The sequence below is a fragment of the Amborella trichopoda genome, chromosome 3, assembly GCF_054954075.1.
Source record: "Amborella trichopoda isolate Santa Cruz 75 chromosome 3, AtrichopodaSantaCruz75HAP2 v2.0, whole genome shotgun sequence".
Lineage (NCBI taxonomy): Eukaryota > Viridiplantae > Streptophyta > Magnoliopsida > Amborellales > Amborellaceae > Amborella > Amborella trichopoda.
In genome coordinates, this window is record NC_142338.1 from 21,936,672 (window position 1) to 21,950,040 (window position 13,369).

Genomic DNA, 13,369 nt, shown 5'->3' on the forward strand with positions numbered 1-13,369 from the left:
GTTGCTGTCCCCTATGAACCACAGGATACCGCCAGTAAACCCTCATCTCTTTGAACATTTAAAAGGTCAAACTGGCTCTAATTGTCTTCAAACCAATCCCATTTGAAGGATAGTTATGTTTAATACAAAATTGGTTTTGGAATTACCTTCAAACTCTAACGGTCTAAATGTTATGACCCTCATGGTGAGTGCATGTCATTGCCCTTTGTGGCAGGAAATTGAGTAGTAAATCTTAAATAGAATAATGTCATTATTACCATGGTACTGTCATTATGATATTGCTTAATATGATGTACCACTATCAAATGTGATATGTGAGTAGATACCTATTGTGTGAATTATGGTATCATGCTGCTCATGTGATTTGTAAATAGATACCTATTATGTGAATGATGATATCATGTTGCGTATGGGATATGTGAATAGATACCTATTGTGTGAATGACGACATCATGCTGCCTTTGTGATATGTTAATAGATATCTACTGTGTGAATGATGGTATCATGCTGCTCGTGTGATGTGTGAATGGGCACCTACTGTGTAAATGATGGTGCTGACAGCTACCTGATGGGAAGGGCACCTACTGTGTGAATGATGGTGCGGGTAGCTGCGATCTTTCCCTCACTCCCCATGATAGGACAGGAGTCGGGATGTGAATAATAGGGAGGGTCGTGCCCCCGAAATCTATATAGGCACTACACATTGGGTCACCCAATGGTAGTGTAATGCTCTCGTCAAAAGGGCATAAGGAGGGGGCCATGTCTTGCAAGGCCACTGCCTATCGAAACCCCAAAGCGGGTTGGGGATGTGTGTGTGTATGTGAGGGCATTACGAAGTGGGGCACCCACTTGTCATGTCCTCCCTCCTGAATGAGGGTAGAGGTTTTAATTAGCAGGATTTGCTTAACCTGAGAAATGAAACTTCTACTTTGGGAGTAGGCTTTGCTAATTCTGAAATTGTGTTATATTGCCCCTACTGTATTGTTAGTAGTGAATTGATTTATGACTCATGTGCTGCATATTAGACTGCTTCTTCATAGTATCGTTAGAATATTGGAAAGCATATTGGAGGACTCCACTTAGTACTTTGTGAATGTATAGATATATGTACACTGCATAATGTTATCGCTGTTATACTAGTTGGTATGCAATGGTGTAGATCTGCTTACTAGGATGTTACCTCATTCCATCTTATTTATATAACTATAAAGTGAAGAGTGTTGAATTTTGTGCTAAAGGTAGGTGGCAGTTTGGGGGTTGAAGTTTGAAATTAAGAAGTTTGAAATTAAGAAGTTTGAAAAGCCATCTTTCAAAGACCTTCATAGTATGATTTGGTTGTTTCAGCATTGTGATATGTACTGATGAGAGAGGAATTTTAATGTGAGGCAGGACACACCACACTTGGGTCCGTGACTCACTCGGGCTGACTCACGTGGGCACCCTCTTAGATCACGATGGAGAGCCCCCCCACTCCTACAACTGGTTCAGAATCGCCTCCTTGGCCTGTACTCTCCTATTTTTGTAATCACACACACACGGTTGATTTACAAGACAAGTAGGCCAAGGGATCCCACCTTGTCTTTGGGCGAATGCACATAGACATGCACATTCAAAAGAAGAAGAAAAAGGGTAAGAGGATAGATGGAAGGAGAAGAAAGAGATAAGATAGAGGAAAGAAGAAGAGATAAATTTGACTAATTGGCTAGACTAACACAATATCTAGACCAGCAAGTGATTGACCCAACGTGGTAGTAAGACGAGCACAGTAACTCAGTCCGACACGACGACAATACTACTCGACGATGGGGCTACCATTACAGTGTTAATCTTAACCTTCCTTGATCAAAGAAAGAGGAAGAAGAAAGACAAAAAAGAGGTGAAAAGAAGCGAAAAAAAGATAGGATAAAAGAGAAGGGAAAAAAAGGAATAAAAGAGAGAAGAAAGGAGAGGAAAGAGAAGGAAGAAGGAAGAGAGGGGAGAAGAGAGAGAAGGAAGAGAGAGAAGAAAAAAGTAAGAAAAGAGAGAAAAAAGAGAAAAGAGAAAAGAGAAAAGAGAAACGTGGACGACGATGAGGTTCCACCGTCCATGACAGAAGAGGGAGAAAGGGAAAAGAACATGGACGGTAATGAGGCTCTGCCATCCATGATAGAAGAGGGAGAAAGGGAAGGGAACATGGACGGCGATGAGGTTCCACCGTCCATGACAAAGGAGAGAGAAAACATGGATGTCGATGAGTTTCCACCATTCATGACATAGGAGAGAGAAATTAGAAGAAAACATGGATGACAATGAGTGTCCATTGTTCATGACCGAAGATAGAGATAATGAGAGAGAAGACATGGACGGTGATGAGGTTCTGTCGACCATGACATAGGAGAGAGAAAATAAAAGAAAACATGGATGGCGATGAGTTTTCACCATCCATGATAGAAGATAGAGAACATGAGAGAGAAGACATGAACGACGATGAGGTTCCACCATACGTGAAAGAGGAGAGAGAAGGAAAAGAAACATGGAGGTGATGAGGTTCCACCGTCCATGACAAAGGAGAGAGAAAACATGGACGGTAATGAGGTTCTGCCATCCATGACAAAGGAGAGAGATAATATGGATGACGATAAGCTTTTACCATCCATGACATAGGAGAGAGAGATTAGAAGAAATCATGGACGACGATGAGCTTCTATCGTCCATGATAGAGGAGAGAGAAAATGAAAGAAAATATGGATGGTGATGAGCTTCTGTCATCCATGATAGAGGAAAGAGAAAATAAAAACATGAATGGCCGATGAGCTTCTACCTTCCATAACAGAGGAGAGAGAATATGGATAACGATGAGCTTCTACCGTCCATAATATAAAAGAGAGAGACTATAAGAAAACATGGACAGTAATGAGCTTCCACCATTTATGAAATAGGAGAGAGAATAGAAGAAAACATGGATGATAATGAGCTTCTGTCGCCCATATAGAGGAGAGAGAAAATAGAAGAAAACATAGACAGTGATGAGCTTCTACTGTCCATGACATGAGAGAGAGAGAAAAGAAGAAAACATGTACAACGATGAGCTTCTATCGTCCATGACAAAGGAGAGAGAAAATAGAAGAAAATATAAGTGGTGATGAGCTTCCGCTGTCCATGACATAGGAGAGAGAGAATATAAGAAACATAGATGGCGATGAGCTTCCACTGTCCATGACATAGGCGAAGAAACATAGGAACTTGGACAGAGGCCCGGCCTGCCACTCAGTTAAGGGCTAGCTCACTGTTTATGTTCCAAGGGTAAGAAGACGTCATACTTGGTGATAGGCTTCACCGTGCATGAGTGAAGAAGAGAGAGAAAGAAGAGATCAAGAAGAAAGAATATAGAGACTAAGAAAGCGAGGAAAGAGAAGGAAAGATAGAAGAGAGAGGAGGAAAGTGAATAAAGAAGATCAAGAAAGAGAGGAAAGAGAAAAAGATAGACGAGAGGAGAGAGAAAGAGAAACAAAAAAGGAGCTGAGAGAAAGAGATAGACGATAAGAAAAGAGAGAAAAGAGGAGAGGGAAAGAGAGAGATGAGACGAAAAAAGAGGAGAGAGATAAAGATAGATAAGAAGAAGATAGTAAAAGAGAGAGAAAATAAGAGGTGAGAAAGAGAGAGATGCGAGGAGGAGAGAGAAAGAGAGAGAAAACATGAGGAGCGAGACCTAGAGAGATGAGAGGAGAAAAAGAGAGATGAGAGGAGGAGAGAGAAAGTTACCTTCACCAAAGGGTATCTAAATTTTTCTTTTCTCTCCTCTCTCTCTTTCCATGATGTGCCCATAATTTCAATGTGAAAACTCTCAAATTTTATTCATGAGATTGGAAAACTGAGAGGTCCTTGACAATTAGGGTTTGCATGTATTTATATAATTGGGCTCAAATATGGGTGGATGCCAAAAATCTAGCCTAGTTGATGATAATTACAATTTAATTGAATTAAAATAAAATCTAAAAATAGGTGCAAAAGAATTGTTTTGCCCCTGCCTAATAATACATGAAATTTCAAAACAACCCCTGCTGTTGCCTTAGAACGTGCAGGATCTCCCATGGCTGATTCGGGGTCTCTCCTGTGTTTGTTTAGCAAAAATATGATTGCTTTCTTGTCGGACTCGTTAGGACGATCGATTTGATACCAACTTCAAGCCACGGATCATGTGACTCAAAATTTGTATAGATCTTGAAAACTTCCAATTGATAGTGTGTTTTTTTCTTGATTTTTTTCTTTGGTTTCTTTGTTAAATTGCATTGAGCTCTCCATCATGATCATGTTGCAATAAACATAGCTCGATTTCGTGTCCGGACGAAGATTTCGTCGTCTTGGGTTTTTGGCCGGATCTTGAAATCTGAAGTTCGAAATCTACAACAACTTTGACACCTTTGTGTGTCGAATCCAACCATTCATCATACATAGGGTTTTGACCAGACATATCTTTGGACCTTACATACATAATGTAATTAGTTTCGTGTTGATCGGGTACGCGGGCGTCGTGATATGAGTGTTCAAGGGAGGCATGTTGCTTCTAAATTTTCTGCATCTGTCTTCACGAAGCGCTAACTTCTCTCTAGTTTTTCTCCCTGCTCAGGTATTGTCAGGAGGTCGTGCCACAAATCAAGACGCTTGTCTTCACAAGACGAACACGCTCACCAAATTTGAGCGTGATCCTACTCAAGATGAGTGAGATACAAGTCTTCAAAGTTATTTCTCGTGACTGTCCAAACCAGTCTCCTGTAATGGATATTGGTGCACGGAGGCGGCACGGGAATAGCGTTTGGCCTACCCCTTTTAATATTTCACCCATAACTTTGCCCTCAAATGTCTGTTTAAGCCGAAACTTGACCCCTAGGGGTTTTTGACCATGTCGGATCTAATGGCGGTTGTCCCATAGCTGTTTGATGCACCAAAAAAAGAGTTTTTTTTACGGGGTCCGTTTCATGATGCTAAAGGTCAATTTTTCTAAAATTGTTTCTTTGTTTGTGCTGCCTTAAACATGTTGCATTGTGATGAAACTTGGCAGGGGGCATTTTGGAGTGCTTAGGAAGATTCTGACCCATTATGGGGAAATTATGAGATTCTCAAGAATTCATCAAGACTTTATTGATCGGCTTCTCTTTTATTTCACATCGGGGATTCAAGATGTAGAAAAATGTCTTCAAATAGCTTACCCCATCGGATGTTGTGCTTCTAGAGAAGAGAGAAGGACAACATTCAGAAAATTTCCTTCGGCTTTTTTACTTCTTTCTTCGTTGCCACAAGGCCACATGAAAGCTGTGGAGATCCACATAATGACGTAACTAGGATGCTCAAACGTTTAGATGCAATGTACAGGTCCATCCGTGGAGACTTAGGTGGGAGAAGAGACTTTTGAGTGATCCTATCAAACTCCTCACCCTCGCATGGACTGTTAGTAATTTTGACAACTAAGGATTTTGTACGGATCTCATTGGTAAAAATTCGGCCCGTCTGATGGTGAAGTGCTATGCTTAAGGGCATTTTACCCATATGGTATGGGTTTGTTTGTGTTGTTGTTTGTTCTAGATGGTTTGCTTAAGGGCCTTCTATTGGTGGCTGTCTGTGTTTCACACCAGATTTTGCTTGGTGGGCAGGGTACCTTAGTTTATCGAGGTGACCAGCTTTGGGTATAAACCCTGCTTACTGCTAGCAGTTTCAACAATTAGAATACCTCTCTTCTTTGTCCGAGGTGACCCTTGAGTGCGCAATCCTATTGCTCCATAACATGTCCAAGGTCTGGGTAACTTGGCTTTCATAGGGCGTCTTCAATATCTTGGAGTGCGTTAGTGACCTCTTGGGAATAGTGCTCTTCTTCATGAGACTTGTCTTTCCTTCTTGGCGAGGCTTCTATCCTTCAAGTCCTTTTTCCGAATGGACTTAGGCTGTCTGAATATTTCCTTGATGCTCATCTTTTTGGGTCTTGATATTGTGACACCAGGAATTTTTCCTTTGAATGTTGGTTGAAGCTGCCTATAGAGGCGAACGCTGCATCAACCTATTTATTGGTTCGAGTGTCTGGCTAGCTGCCTTGATTTCACCCTCCAAATTAGGATGATCGGCCAGCATAAGTCTCGGGTTTCAAGGAGACCCAGGATTTTGAGATTGCTCTCTTGGGAACCTCATTCGAGAACAAGGGTAGGTATTACTAATCGATAAGACAGGAATTTAAGGTGGGTTCGGGATTTACTCGGGCTGGCTCATGTGGGCGCCCTCTGAGATCACGAAGAATCTCCCTTGGCTTGTATTATCCTGTTTTATGCAGTCACCCACATATGTCAAATATTTATATGACAGGTGGGTCAACAGACCTCACCTTGCTTTCGAGTGAATGTACACAAGCATGCATATTAAAAACGAATCAGAGAATAATGAGAAAAGAAAGATGGGGGAGAAAAGAGTTTGATCACGCGAGGAGATCAACACAGTGACTAAGCTGGTAGGTAATTGGCCTGATGTGGTAATAAAATGGGTTCGGTAACTCAGACCGACTCAACATAATTACTATTAAACGTCAATACTGACTAGCTAGACATGATGGTTAGTCTATCGGGGCAATAAAGTGGGCACAATAATTCTGGCACAACAACATTACGGCTAGATGACAAGACTACCATCAAACCAAAGAATAACAAAAAGAATGGAGATCATAGAGAAATAATAAGAAGTAAGATAAGATAAGAAACACGGAATAGAAAGAAGGAGAGGAAAAGAAAGAAAGGAGGGGAAGAGTGTGAGAAAAACCCACCTTTAATGGTGTTTTGGTGTAGGGTGGCCACACCGGAATAGTGTACGACCTACCCCTTTTCGATATTTTACCCATAATGTTGTCCTGGAGTGCTCGATTTAAGCTGAAACTTGACCCATGGGGATTTATGATCATATCAAATCCAATGGCGGTGGTCCCACAACTGTTTGATGCACCAAAAATATATCTCTAGTTACGAGGTCCATTTCAAAGTGCTAGGGGCCAATTTTTTTGAAATTGTTTCTTTGTGTTCACTGCCTTAGATATGTCTGATTGCGATGAAACTTGACAAGTGGCCTTTTGGAGTGCTAATGAAGATCTTGACCAACTCTGGAGAAATTATGAGACTATCAAAATTTCCATTGTTTTGTAGGCTTTATTGACTTGCTTCCTCTTTATTTCGCATCAGAGACCAAGGTGCTGAAAAATGTGTTCAAATTGCTTGCCTTGCTGAATGTTGTGCTTCGAGAGAAGTGAGAAGGATGACATTTGAAAAATTTCCTATGACTTTATTACTTTTTTTTTTCGAGTCACATGACCATGTGAACACCGAGGAGATTCATGCAATCGTGTGACCAGGATTCTCAAACGCAAGGATGCATTGTTCACAGGTCTGTCTATGGACACTTTAGAGGGAGAAGAGACTTTTTTGAGGGATCTTATCGAAGTCCTTACCCTCATGTGGACTGTTTTCGATTCTGAAGCTGAGGATTTTATATGGACCTTGTTAGTTAGAATCAGGCCCGTCTGGCACATGAGTGCCATGTCGAAGGGAATTGTTTCCATTTGATATGGGTTTCTTTGTCTTGGACGGACAACAAAAGAGCCTTTGATCGGTGCTCGTCTTTGTCGTGCACTAGTTGTTCCTTGGTATGTAGGGCACCTCAGTTTATCGAGGTGACCAGCTTTGAGTACAACCCCTACACACTGCTAGTAGGTTGTTACATAGCAGGTCCAAAGTCATGGCTGACCTAGCATTCTGGGGGCATATTTTGGTTGGTTGGAATGATTTCCTTGATGGTTTTCTGAAGAACCTTTGGTTGGTGCTATTTGTTGCTACACCAGGTTTGCTTTTGACAGTCAAGATATGTCTGTGGGCCCCATCTCAAGGTCTAGTCGGGGGCATTTTTTAGCCAGTCTCGAAAGTATAGGCTTGTCGGCTAGAGGGAATTGTGGTAAGGTAGACTGAAGTCTCTAGCAGTTTCGTCCTGGATTTGTCAGTTTCTTGCCTTCGTAGTGGCCTTTAGCTTTTTTAGAGTGTGTTTGTGACCTCATGGGGATAGTGTTCTTCCTAATGAGACTTGTCTTGCCATCTGGGCAAGTATTCTGTCTTTTGAGTCCTTTTTGCGAACTCAGGCTGTTGGAATCTTTTTCTTGAAGCTCGTATTTTTTGGGGTCTTATTATGGTGACGCTAAGGATTTTGTTTATAGTGTTGGCTGAAGCCGCCTGTTGAGGCGAGTGCCGCATAAACTTGTTTATTGGTCTAAGCGTCCTTTATAGATTTTCACTTGAACTTGGGAAGCGGTGCCGTAGAGACGATTTTACCCACTTCCTTTTTATTTGGGGCTCTTTTACCCATGACCTTTCGATCATGTTGACCCTTTATTCTCAATTTTTACTCACGATACCCTTTCCGGTTTTTACCGTGCCTAGCTTTTATTCACGAAACTCTTTTACTCATAATTTCATGACCATGCTCATTCGTCATTTTTACTCATGACGTTGTTTGAACACATTTCTCAGCACCTTGGTCCCTGATGCGGAATAAAGAGGAAGCAGGTCAATAAAGCCTACAAAATAGTGAAAATTTTGAAAGTCTCACTATTTCCCTAGAATTGGGCAAGATCTTCAACATTCCAAAAGGCCACCTACAAAGTTTCATGGCATTCAGACATTTCTAAGGCAGTGAACACAAAGAAACAATTTTGGCAAAATCGTCCTCTAACACCCTGAAATGGACCCCGTAAGTAGAACTATTTTTTTGGTGTGTCAAACTGCTGTGGGACCATCGCCATTGGATTCAGCATGGTCAACACCCTTATGGGTCAAGTTTCGGCTTAATCGGGCACTTTAGGATAAAGTTACGGATAAAATACCGAAAAGGGGTAGGCCGCACACTATTCCCGTGTGGCCACCTTATACCAAAACACCATTAAAGGTGGTTGTTTTCACAATTACGGGCAGTAACTTTTGAGGCCTATATCTCACTCGATCCAAGTCGGATCTCCCTCAACTTTGGTGAGTGTGTTCGTCTCGTCAAGATGAGCATTTTGATATGTGGTACGCCTCATGACAATGCCCGAGCAGGGAGAAAACTAGAAAAAAGTTATAGAAAATGCAGCAGAAAATTCAGTGAAGAAAATTGCAAAAAATTCAACAGCAGTACGCCTCACTTGAGCAGCCAAATCATGGCGCTCGCGTACCCGATTGACATGAAACCATTTGTATTATGTGCGTAAGGTCTGAGGCTATCTTTGGCCCGAACCTCACGTACAATGAACTGTTGGATTTCACACATAGAGGGGTCGAAGCTACTGTAAATTCCACTCGTCAGATTTCAAGATTCTGATAAAAAACTCAAGATGACGACAAAAAATGCAAAATGACAAAATCTTCATTCAGACACGAAATAGAGCTGTGCTTGTTGCAATGTGATCATGACGGCATGGTCAGTGCGATTGAGCAAAGAAACATAATAAAAACATCAAGGAACGAGTGCACAATCGATCCAAAGTTTTCAAGATTCATCCAAAATTCAAGTCTCATGATCATTGCTAAAAAACATAGTTCATGGCTCGAAATTAGTATCAAATCGATCGCCATACTGGGCCCTACAAGGAAACAATCATCTTTCTATTAAACGAGCATCAGATCAACCCCAGATTAGTCATAGAAGATCATGCAAGTTCTCGAGCAGCAACAAAGGCTGTTCTAAAATTCTACACATTGTTAGTCAAGGGCACAACAATCCTTTTGCACTCATTTTTAGAGTTTCTTTTAATTCAATTAAATTGTAATTATCAATTTTAAGTAGTTTTTGGGCATCCACCCATGTTTGGGCCCAATTCTATATAAACATGCAAAGCTTCATTCTAAAAAGGCCTTCGATTCGTTTCTTGAATCAATCAATAATTTCATTTTTGCTTGAGCTCGTGGGTGTGTCTTAGAGCGAGAGAGAAAGGAGAGAGAAGAAAAGGGCTAACACTCCTTGATAAGGTAACCTTCTCTCTCCTCCCTTCTTTTTTACTCCTCTCTTTCTTTTTCCTCCCCTCTTTCTCATCGCTCTCTCTTTTGCTCTCCTCCCCTTCTCATCTCTTTCTCTTTCTCTCTCTTCTTCTCATCTCTTTCTCTCTCCTCCCCTCTTCATCTCTATCCCTCTTTCTCTCTTTCTTTTTCTCATCTTTATCTCTTTTTCTCTCTCTTCTTTGTCTAACGCTGCTGGTGATGCTCAACACCGTCTTTGTCTTCTGTCTTTTCTTTATCTAACACAGCCGGTGATGCTCAGCACCGCGTGTGTCCTCTCTCTCCTCTCTTCTTAATGCAACTGATGATGCTTAACATTGTCTATGTCTTCTCTCTCTTCTTTGTCTAACGCAGCTGATGATGCTTAATGCTGTCTGTGTCTTCTCTCTCTTCTCCATCTAACGCAGTCGGCGATGCTCAGTGCCATCTGTGTCTTCTCTCCCTTCTTTATCTAACGCAACTGGTGATGCTTAGCACCACTTGTGTCCTCTCTCTCCTCTCTTCTTAACATAGTTAGTGATGCTTAGCACCTTATGTGTCTTCTCTCTCTTCTTTGTCTAATGTAGCCGGCGATGCTTAGCACCGTCTGTGTTTTCTTTCTCTTCTCTGTCTAATATAGCCGGTGATGCTTAGCGCTGTCTGTGTCTTCTCACTCTTCTTTGTCTAACAGGGCCAGCGATGCTCAGTGTCGCCTGTGTCTTATCTTTCCTCTTCTTGTAACACAATCGATGATGACTCAACATCATCTGCGTCTTCGCTCTCTTCTCCGTTTAACGTAGCCAGCGATGCTTAGCACCATCTGTGTCTTCTCACTCTTCTTAGTCTAACACAGTTGGCGATGCTTAGTGCTGCTTGTGTCTTATCTCTCCTCTTCTTCTAACACAGTCGTCGATGGCTCAACACCGTCTGTGTCGTCACTCTTCTTTGTCTAACGCAGCCGGTGATGCTTAAAGCTGTCTGTGTCCTCTCTTTCTTCTTCTTTTAAACACAGCCGACGATGCTCAATGCTGCATGTGTCTTATCTCTCTTCTTCTTCTAACACAGCCGGCAGTGCTCAGCACTGGCTATCTTATCTCCTCTTCTTCTAACACAACCGATGATGCTTAGGGCCGTCTGTGTCTTATATCTCCTCTGCTTCTAACACAGTCGGTGATGGCTTAGTGCCGTCTGTGTCCTCTCTTTATTGTTCTTTTCACACAGTCAGTGAAGCTTAGTGCTGCTTGTGTCTCCTTCTTTCTCTCTCTTCTCTCTTCATGTCATAGCCGGTGGAGACTTATCGCCCACTAAGTTTTGTTCTTCCCTTCTCATTGTCGTCTGTGTCTTTGCACCTTCCTTCTCTCTTTTCTCACACTCTTCCCCTCCTTTCGTTCTTTTCCTCTCCTTCTTTCTATTCTCTGTTTGTTCTCTTATCTTTCTTCTTATTCTTTCTCTATGATCTCCATTCTTTCTGTTATTCTTTCGTTTGATTAAGAGAGGTCGAGATTAGCCTTCCATGGTAGTCTTGTCGTCTAGCCGTAATGTTGTTGTGCCAGAATTACTGTGCCTGCTTTATTACCCCAATAGACTAACCATCATGTCTAGCTAGTCAGTATCAGTATTGATATCTAGTAGTAATTCTGTTGAGCCGATCTGACTTACCAAGCCCGTTTTACTACCACGTCAGGCCAATTACCTACCATCTTAGTCAATGTGTTGATCTCCCCGCTTGATCAAATTCTTCTCTCCCCCATCTTTCTTCTCTCATTATTCTCTTCTTCTTTTTGAATATGCACAGTTGTGTACGTTCACTCTAAACCAAAGTGAGGTCTGTTTACCCACTTGTCTTATAAACATTTACCATATGTGTGTGTTTGCAGAAAACAAGAGAATACAAGCCAAGGGAGGCGGTTATGAACCACTTTTACTACTGGGGGTATTTCTTCGTGATCAAAGAAGGCGCCCACATGAGCCAACCCGACTAAGTCCCCAACCCACCTTAAATTCCTCTCTCATCGGTTAGTAACACCTGCCCTTGTTCTCAAACGAGGTTCCCGAGAGAGCGATCTCAAAGTCCTTGGTCTCCCTGAAACCCAAAACGTGTGCCGCCCGATCATCTTGATCCGGAGAGTGAGTACAAGGCACCTAACTAGCATGGTGACTCCATTGAGGACTTATTACCCCTTAGTCAGATCATACTTGTTGAGCTAAGTTTCTCCCATTATTTTATGTGTCTGCACTTATGGTTGCTGGGTTTTGTAGCCCATTCATCCGGATCGAGGATTTTCTTATCCCCGCATTCGTGAGTGTCCCTAGGGAACAAGTTCCACTAACTTCGTTCCCAACCCTTCTTTTGAGCAAAGACCCTAGGTGTAGCTCCCAGGTCTTAACCTGGATTGGCATGAGGAGGGACCTAAAAGTTCTTAACTCCCCATCTCTTAGCTCTGGCGGAACCTCCACCAAGGTTACTTGCATCGGCAGCACATCCGTTGCCGCACACAGCATCCACCTTGCCACCGGCAAGCCACTTTTCGGTTGTATTGCTGAGGTACACCAGAAGGCTGCCCAGTCCCTCTCTGCAAAAGGAAAACAAATTTCCATTGCTCTTGTTTGTTGCAGCAAGGCTACCCCCCACATTTCAGCACCACCATGAGCCTCTATCCTTAGAGTCTCAACACATTGAGGTGGAGACCTTACGTCCTCCACCCCTTGCACACACCATAAGGCTCGTGAGTCACCCACTCAAGCTACTTCTCGAGGCAACCCTTATGTTAGATCAGGCCATCGCTCAGGATTGGACCTCTCAAGGCCAGGTCCTGTACATGTTGCTCATATGCATCTCACTGCTCGAGGTAACACCATTCCTGTGCCATCCCGAGTACACAGGAGACAACCTTCTCGTCCTCCAACTCATCACACATAAGCACACTCTGTAAGGGGCAGGCCTCCACCTGTCCTCGTGCAAACACTTGCTCGAGCCTGAGCTGACCCTCTGGTCACCCGTGATCCTTCTTCAAGGGGAGAACACGTGTCAATATTTCAGACGGCCCCTCGCCCTTTATCAGGCGTTCTCATGAGTTAGCCCTACTCTTTCCTGCTTCTCCTTCTTCAAGCAAGCACCTTAGTCCATGGTACCCGAAGACCTTCCCCAAGAGCACCATTCTGAACTAGTCCCGTCATTTTGGTCGTGCCTCTTAAGCCCACAAGAGAGCTCGGGCAACGACCTTATGGAAAATCAAGTCTTTCATCCTTCCCAGCCTAAGATGACTCCAGTCCTTGGCCCTCATCCTTTACCGCACTTGATGGAGACAACCCTCTCTTATACGAGAAGAGCTGACCAGCTGCTTGCCCGATCATAGTTTTGGCGCAAA